The sequence below is a fragment of the Carassius carassius genome, chromosome 36, assembly GCF_963082965.1.
Source record: "Carassius carassius chromosome 36, fCarCar2.1, whole genome shotgun sequence".
In the NCBI taxonomy this organism is placed as follows: domain Eukaryota; kingdom Metazoa; phylum Chordata; class Actinopteri; order Cypriniformes; family Cyprinidae; genus Carassius; species Carassius carassius.
In genome coordinates, this window is record NC_081790.1 from 2125615 (window position 1) to 2135644 (window position 10030).

Below are 10030 nucleotides of genomic sequence, written 5' to 3' on the forward strand. Positions count from 1 at the left end.
GGTCCTAAATTTATGCAGGGACCTTTTGACATATTTATTGAAAACATAAATACACATAGATACAAAAATGTTTTATGTAGTAATGTTCACAGAGATAGAGAGAAAAAACAATGCCCCACAGTTTATTTACTGTGAAAACACAGAAAAGACGGAAGAAGAGGAGAGAGATGATGAAGAGGAAGATGAAGGAAAATTCACAATGCTCGGATACATCCCTGAACAACACATGAAATATCTCAGTACTGCACATCTGTAAATAACTAATCCTTCATCTGTAAATAACTCATATGCACATTCATGGACATGAACCAGTGTAAATGGTGCATTTACTGCCAATAACATGACAGGAGTGTGAAGCATTGACTGGGAATAAAAATAAATAAATAAAAAATTATACTAACCTATGTTCTGTTGAAAAATCCTATTTAATACATTAAAATGTTATAAACCCTTGACCCATTCTGTGCTTTACAAAACATATTTACTACTGACAGGTCATTAATTCCTACATGGCTTCGGGAAATCATAAACTGAAGTATTTCACTGTTATATTTTTTACAGTGAATCAACATATGCTCATCTGTTTCTAACTCCTTGATTCAATATGATGAATATAAATGTTAAAGAGGATTTCGAGGATAATCGTGACATCATGGTTCTCCTGATTCCAAATCCAGGCGTTTAAGAAAGGTATAAAACAGTAATGCATATTTTAAATCATGAGTTTTGACACTTGCGGTATGTTTTATTGTAAGTTGGGTAACCTTGTATTTGTGTGCATCAAGAATATTTTGTTAAGGGTCATGCAACGAAAGAGAGATGTAAGGTCCACGCACTCAGTCCAAGGAAGGTATCCGGTGCTGGATGAAGGTTTCTTGTGTGTTCAGTCTTTTCAGCGCACAGGGTTATTCAATTAAGGTACAACTCAAATCTGACACCATTTTATTATTTAATCTGACTCCATCATAGAATGACCTCAAATTTAGGTTGAAAGACAAATAGGTTGTTTGCCTGTCTCTAATTTTTTATTATTTTTATTCTGACATTTGATACACCTTCACTTAATCTACTTGAGAAAATAATTTCAGAGTAAGTCAGAATAAAATCAAATGTAACAATTTAATAACAGTCAAGTAAATATGTATAATGCCATTTCCATAGCCAATTCATAGATATCAAATCAATACAAGACATCAAATTCTCAAAGATGAATCTAAGAGTAAAAGATGCATACCTGACTTTTAGTGAAATACACAGTATGAAGTGTGTGAACACCATGGGCTCATTCTGGCTACAGAAGGCCCTGATACTCTTGCCACATTCCCTAAGTATCTCAGAGCAAGAAAAACATCCCCCGAGATGGAGACAGGAACTAACAGTTGGAATTTGCATTAACTCAGGTCCCAAACCTGAGTGGTTTACACCTCAAAGGGAACAGAAGGCAATTTACATGGTTGACCCTGGAAAAGGGCAATCCCATTACAGTAATCAAAATATCTCTTAACTCTTAGGATCTGTATTATCTTTTAGTATACTTTTGTAAGATTGAGACCATTGTACCAGTCGCCCTGAGACAATTCACATGACACAAACATGATTGTAATTATCACTTGCATTAATATAGAGCATTATATTCTACTATTGACCCTTCTGAGTGTGCTGGGTGAAGGGAAGGAAGGGGATGAGGAGGAACCAGTGCATATGTGAAAGAGGCGTGTCCTGCACCTGCACTCTGTCTCGAAGAGGCCCCTCTATGTTTGTTTTGTCTGTTTATCAAGAGATGAAGGAACTGTTGCATATGTGAAAGAGGCAATTCCCGCACTTTCTCTGAGTGAGATGTAGGAACAGATGTCTGTATGTTAATGCACTGTGTGTCTTTTGTGTGTCTCAGAAGATCAAAGTGTCTGAGGTTCTGTAATTCTTACAGAGAGAACAGTCATAATGCAGTAAAAATGAGAAAAATGCTCCTGAAGCAAACAAATCTGGATACTGCATTGGAACAGGCCTGATCTAACATTGATTGAAGTCTTTATTTTGTCTTCTTCTCCCAGGAAGGATCATGTTCAAGCAGGTGATATGGAACCTGCTTAAACATGATCCTTCCTGGGAGAAGAAGACAAAATGTTACAGTGTTATATTGGAATATATTTAGGAATTTGAATCACACCCAGTATCCATAAACACATAGATTAACACATCTAGATAAACACATCTAGAGAGAGAGAGACAGAGACAGAGACAGAGAGAGAGAGAGAGACAGACAGACAGAGTGAGAGAATTTATACAAAAATGGCTGGCCGTTTAATATACATACATATATATAAAATACCTGCAAGTATATTTTGGCCATCCCTACATGTTAAAAAAATGCATTCACATAAGTCACATTAGATGGAAAAACGTTTTTGTCTATGTTTTTGTTAGTGAGCACTTCTCCTTTGCTGAGATGATCCATCCACCTCACAGGTGTGGCATATTAAGATCTGATTAGACAGCATGATTATTGCACAGGTGTGTCTTAGGCTGGACACAATAAAAGGTCACTCTAAAATGTGCAGTTTTACTGTAGGGGGTCCGGGGGGGGGGGGGGGGGGGGTCAGTATCTGGTGTGACCACCATTTGCCTCACGCAGCAACACATCTCTTTCACATAGAGTTGATCAGGTTGTTGATTGTGGCCTGTGGGATGTTGCTCCACTCCTTTTCAATGGCTGTGTGAAGTTGCTGGATATCGGCAGGAACTGGAGCACGCTGTCGTATACGCAGATCCAGAGCATCCCAAACATGCTCAATGGGTGACATGTCCAGTGAGTACGCTGGCCATGCAAGAACTGGGATGTTTTCAGCTTCCAGGAATTGTGTACAGATCCTTGCAGCATGGGGCTGTGCATTATCATGCTGCAACATGAGGTGATGGCCGTGGATGAATGGCACAACAATGGGCCTCAGGATCTCGTCATAGTATCTCTGTGCATGCAAAATGAACATTCAATTCACAGGCAACAGCTCTGACTCATTCCTGCAGTCAGCATGCCAATTGCTCACTCCCTCCAAACTTGCGACATCTGTGGCATTTTGCTGTGTGATAAAACTGTACATTTTAGAGTGACCTTTTATTGTGTTCAGCCTAAGAAACACCTGTGCAATAATCATGCTGTCTAATCAGATCTTGATATGTCACACCTGTGAGGTGGATGGCTTATCTCGGCAAAGGAGTCATGCTCACTAACACAGATTTAGACAGATTTGTGAACAATATCTGAGAATTATAGACCTTTTGTGAACGGAGAAAAAGTCTTAGATCTTTGCGTTCAGCTCATGAAAAATTAGGGGGAAAACAATTGTTGCGTTTATAATTTTGTTCACTGTAAGTGTGCTGAAGAGTAGCATTTCTGATGAAAACTAGTTATTCACAGTGTTGGGAAGGTTACTTTGGAAATGTAATAGTTACAGATTTCAAGTTACCCTGTTTAAAATGTAATACTAGTGTAACTTTTTCAATTACTTTATTAAAGTAATGTAACTGATTACTTTTGATGACTTTTTGATGACTTTTTCTAAATCTCTAATGAATGTTTATTTTCAACTTTAAATCATTTTAAACCATTTACACCATGAAGACACCTTACAGTAGTGCTCAACACTGTCAGACTTTCACAATCCTTCATCACTTGAACTAAGACGATCACATTTGAACAAATCCAAAACAGAATCAGACTTTAGTTCTGCCTTTTACTTTTGAGATTGATCTGAAATTTGATCTTTCTTAGATTTAAAATCATAAGAAATTGTTTCCTGATACTGTTTTTGATAACCAAATCTTTGCATAACTACAGGAATCACTGCATCTAACATTGGTTTGAGAAAAAAAATGTTAAAATAATAAATAAAAGCATATACGTCAACTCAAATACCGTTATCTTTTAAGCATGTGTCCTGTTATGTGCACTAAACTCCTGAAACATTGGTGTCTCTTTGTATATGATATGATGATAGTCAAAATAAGTAAAATGGTCATGAAGTGACAGTTCTAGAGATTAGGTTTATGGGTTCATCATATATTGAGGCGGCAGAGGCTGAATTCAGACCGGGAAATCTCAAACCCATGCAAACAATTTCATGGACAACACTATTTTTTTGTATAGACCTGACATAAAAAAAAGGTTTAAATCTTTAGGTTGGGGACATGCAAAATAATTAAAGGTTCTCTCCTGAACTGCACCTTCACTTCCATTTTCTCATGACTTTAAAACTCAAGATTTAACAAAGCTATAATTTCTAAATTGCTTACATGTCAAAAGTAGTACATCACTACAATAACTTTATAGAAAAATCCTAATACTGAACATGAGTCATGTTTTTCCATTACAAAAATTAACCATGCATTTATTATAGTAGAACTACAGTGTCCATGTTTTGTTTTTTGGCAAATGGATTGCCATTTGTATTTATTTTTAAATTAATTAATTTTTAAATTAATTTTTAAGTTGTTATTACCATGGTTTAACAATAGTAACCATTGTCTTTGGATTTATAGTAGAATCATGTTCATTTCTGTAAGGGTTGTGTGTTTATCTGCACTAGCTCCCCCTAAACCTATTATAAAATATGATTATTTTTCTGCTAAATTATTACTGTAACATTACAATATAATGATGTCCTTTACACAGTATTCATGATTCGTGATTTATTAGAGATTTAATTATCAAATGGCGGATTCGGAAATGATCGCTTTACTACATTTGGCAGACAATTAAACAATAATAATATTAAATTATTATCATCGGTTCTTCTGATGCAGAACGTGCAGGATTCATATATTATATGACTGATTGTGCTATGAACTGCAACGAACTGAAGTTCTGAAGGAAACTTAAAACGCAATTCAGAAAAATTAGAGCAAAGACTGTGAGAAATAGAGTACAGAGAGAAAGTTTAAAAACTAAATGTGATATCAGACAAAAGTGTAGCATTACAGGCGAAGCAGTATGAATGGAATGAGACCCTGTCGTGAGTATTACCACATGCAGGAAAAATAGAGAGAAATGTCTTTGAAACAAAAGAGCATCCCTGAACAGTTTTAATCATTAGATTGCATCCCAAACAGCTCAACCAAAATGCCTTCATGAAACTGAAAATCACCTTCCCTTTAAAACTTCTAAAGTAAAGTGCAGCTCATACAATAACAATATTATGAAGTTAGACATTTGTGATCCTGGAACACAAAAGCAGTCATAAGTAGCACAGGTATATTTGTAGAAATAGCCAGCAATAACGTTTATGGGTCAAAATTATTTTTCTTTTATGGCAAAACTCATTGGTATATTAACGATCACGGTTCATGAAGATATTTTGTAAATTTCCTATTGTAAATATATCAAACCTTAATTTTTTGATTAGTAATATGCATTGCTAAGAACTTCATTTGGACAATTTTAAAGATGATTTTCTCAATATTTAGATTTTTTTGCACCCTCAGATTCCCGTTTTTCAAATAGTTATAACTCGGCCAAATATTGTCTGAATGGAAAGATTTATTTCCATTACTTATTCAACTTCCAGATGACCATGTTACAAAAAAAATATATGTATAATTATATTCAGTATTAGCATGATTTTAAGCAGAAATGCCTGTGATTGGCTACAATACTCATTGCTGCAAAATCCTTTTTTGATATGTATTTGATGCATTTTTAAATGTGCTCTGTTGAACAATCAGATAGCTTAAATTACTTGCTTTTGTCAAATTATATTATACATGATAGCAATATATCAAATATATATAAATATATTACTTTGCATTAACCTGACCAGTTAACCACTGTAACCAATTGAAGCCCCTGTTTAAATATATATTAAAATGTTAATTTATTTAAAGTGAACCATAGTTATACATTTTCAGACGTTTTGCATTGTCAGAAAGTTATTAATGGTCTATTGAATATAAAGCAAATAATGATGAACTCAGGAGCATAAACATAATGTAAAGCTGAACTAGGTCTTGTTCCCATCTTTGGCCACTAGACAGCAGAAGTTCTGTGAGAACTTCTCTGTGCAAACTCACAGGCATTTCTGTTGCATCATGAATGCATCACGAGAAGCAGAACCTTGATGCCATAACTGCACTGAGATATATCAATTATAAATGATAATGTATAGTAATTACTATTTGTAATATTTTTACCCCTCGTTGCATAGACAAGTACACACACACACACACACACTACATCTGTGATGTAAAATACCAAAATAATATTTTTATATATTATCTAACATTGCAACATTGCAAACAACAATAAAAATAAAAGAAGGACTGTCTGCAAGTGACACAAGCATAAAGAAAATAAAGGGAACAATAGCCTAAAATCTTTTTTTTTTAATTTTTTAATTTAATTTAACATTTGTTAATATTTTAAAATTTTAAATGAATATTGCATGAAAATTTTATTCCCTTATGTGAACTTGTTGCCTGCAACCTTGTCAATGACCAAAAATCTAAGATGTGTTTAAGTGGATTTTCAGAATTAGCTTTGCGTGAGAAAGCACAGTGTATTTGCTTTGTTTTTCTTTCGATTAGTCGAGTTATTTTTGCATTAAACACAGGGATTTACGGCAGTCGATGTCTGGCAATAACATCACACTTTTCCGAGCACTTCGCTCACAACTTATCTCGTTAACCAAACCACTGAGGATGCTCCACAGTCCTGATGAGTCACAGTAACTAGACGCTTTGAATCAGTTTATCAGGAGAATCAACACTGGCACAAAGACGGCGGGTCGGAGGGTTGCACGTATGAGGGACAATTATGAGGGGTGGTGTTGGCGCAGTGGATAAGACACATGCCATTGGCGTGAGAGACCCGGGTTCGAATCCACTGTGAGACACCAATGTGTCCCTAAACAAGACACTTAACCCCTAGTTGCTCCAGAGGCGTGCGACCTCTGACATATATAGCAATTGTAAGTCGCTTTGGATAAAAGCGTCAGCTAAATGTAATTACAAGGTAACACTTTTTGGCTTCATCAAGTTGTGTAAAACCACATGGGGGTTAAAAATATAATTTTTTGTCCACATTAATTTCACACTTGTCTAATACAAATATTTTATTTGAGGGAATTAAGTTTTATGTGCAGTTTGGGATTTGAATGACAGATTTCACACTCAAATGTGCATTGCAAGACTTCAGAAAATCAAATTCACATCAAATAACTTCATATAGCTTTATACAAGTATAGATTACAATTCAGGGTTTTTTCATTATTTGGATCTGAAAGGGCAAACTGCAATGTTTGATTCACACATAAGAAGCTCATTTTACCTGTCATATTTATTCTTCATAGGTATAAACAGGTCTTTAAATATGTGTGGGGGATTTTAAAAGGTTTCAGATGTACTTTCATTATCACTTTCATTATCATTTTAGACTCAGTCCAGAATCAGAGGTGGAGTAAGTCTATAATAAGCAAGTCATACAGATATTGGAAACGATCCAAATGTAACACACAACATACCCTCAATGTTTACAACTAGCCTACATGATGCTTTTCAACTTTTTTGGCAACCTCTGAGTCTGCTCCCATAAGAACTGCCAACTCTTTCTTGCTACGCGCTGGAGAACACGTAGAGCAAGCATGTTCCCATGTTAACTAGGAGTGTTTAAACACACTTTTTGTTTGTGTTGATTGAACTGTTGACATGCTTGCTGTGATCACAATAAATCTGGATTTACTGTAAACTAAGTGTATGGACATAGCTTTATTTCATCGATGTGGATCACAAAGCTTAGCTATATAAGGTGATTTTAAGTTATATTGTATCTAAACACTGTAAGCTTTGTAAAACTATACCGTGGTCTAAACATTTATACAGGGACCTTTCGACATATTAATTGAAAACATAAAAACATTGATATCCGAAACACTGGTATTATGTTCACCGAGATAGAGAGAAAAAACAATGCCCCACAGTTTATTTACTGTGATTTGTCGAGGAAAACACAGAAAAGACTGAAGGAGTAGAAAAGAGAGATGAAGAGGAGGAGGATGGAGGAAAATTCACAAGCCAGAGGATCAAAACAACAGAAGATGTTTTCACTGATAACACCCATTCAGAGTGATAACATCCCACACCTGGTGATTAAAATCTTGTTAAACAGAGTAGTATGTGATCTGAGACCACACTGTGAGTATTTAATAGCTCAGATCAATCTTTGATGAATATTGAACCCTGAAAAGAAACCACAGGGAATACAGTGATAAAATCAGTTTTCTTTTTCATTGGATTAACTTGAAGTTCAGTTATAGTGATAAACAGAGATAAGCTTTTTTTTTTTTTTACGTTATCACCTCTTCTAATATGCAACAATTTATTCAGCACTTAAAAACTATATGAGGATAATAAAGAGTAGCCTATTATTTTTGCATCTTCAGTATCTCGTGACGCAGAAAAAGACCTGAGAGTCAATCAGAGTAGACTACAATTACTTTTATACTGACCAAATTATATTTTTACATTGTATCAGAATCAAAGACGAGGCGAGTGATTCAGTTCTGACTCAAGGATTAAAGCTGAAATGATTTAAGATGTGTTTCTTATATGTTACTGAGAGTTTAGCTGATTTTCAATTGCTCAAATAATCCTCAGATGCTTAAATAGATATACTGTACACCCAAAATGAAGTGAAATTACTGGCCGTGGGCAAGTACCCTCGTCAGGACAAGCTTAACTGAGTGCCAATAAAATGTCTTAAAAAATGCAAATATTTGGGAGAAAAACTTGGCTTTATAGTTTTAGAAAAGTATGTCACAGAGATTCTTTACTATCAAAACATTCTGACCAATAAATAGCTTACTTTTTATGAAAATGTGTTTTATCTTTATTACTGATGACAGTGTTAAAGAATGAAAACACTGATAATTCTACAATTGATAATTTCTTTATTAAATCATCATTATTTATCATCAGTACTCCTAGAGGCCCATCAATCTTGTTTATGTGGTCTCATATTTAGATTTCTTCTACCAAATAATGTATTTAATGGTTTCAGACAGATTTAGATAAGTTTTTCAGGAGCGAGTTGAAAAGGTTTAAAAAGACAATGGCGCCATCTAGATTTGAAAAGGCCAGACTCACACCCAACATCACTGGATCCTCTTCAGTTTACCTACAGAGCAAACCTGTCTGTGGATGACACAGTCAACATGGGACAGCATTACATCCTGCAACACCTCAACAGACCTGGGAATTACGCAAGGATCTTATTTGTCGACTAATTGCTAAGGACCCCTCTGTCAAACAGCTGAAATTTGTAGATGACACTACCGTCATCGGCCTCATCCACAATGGAGATGAGTCTGCTTACTGACAGGAGGTTAAAGAGCTGGTTGTCTACTGCAGTCAAGAAAACCTGGAGCTCAATACACTCAAAACAGTGGAGATGATCGTGGATAGTGGAGTCATTCAGGGTCCTGGGCACCACCATCTCTCAGGACCTGAAGTGGGACACTCACATTGACTCTATTGTGAAAAAGACCCAGCAGAGGCTGTATTTCTCCACCAGCTGAGAAAGTTCAACCGGCAACAGGAGCTGCTGAAACAGTTCTACTCTGCCGTCATTGAGTTTGTCCTGTGTTCATCTAGAACCGTTTGGTTTGGTTCAGCTACTAAATCAGACATCAAGAGACTACAACGGACAGTGAGGACTGCTGAGCGGATTATCGGTGCACCTCTGCCCAACCAACCTCCAAGATCTTAACATCTCAGGGCTAAGAAAATCACTCTGGCCCCTTCACACACAGCCCACTCTCACTTTGAACTGTTGCTACAGAGCACTGAGCACCAGAACAGCCAGAAACAAGAACAGTTTTTCCCTCAGGACATATTTTTGAACAACGCTATAGAGGCCAAAGTACAATTCATAGTAATGTGAATAAGAATTAATGTTAAAAAGGTAAATAATTTCATTTAGAAGTTCATGTAATGGTTAAAATGTTAAATACTACTTAAAAGGTTAAAAGCATCTTAGAATTCA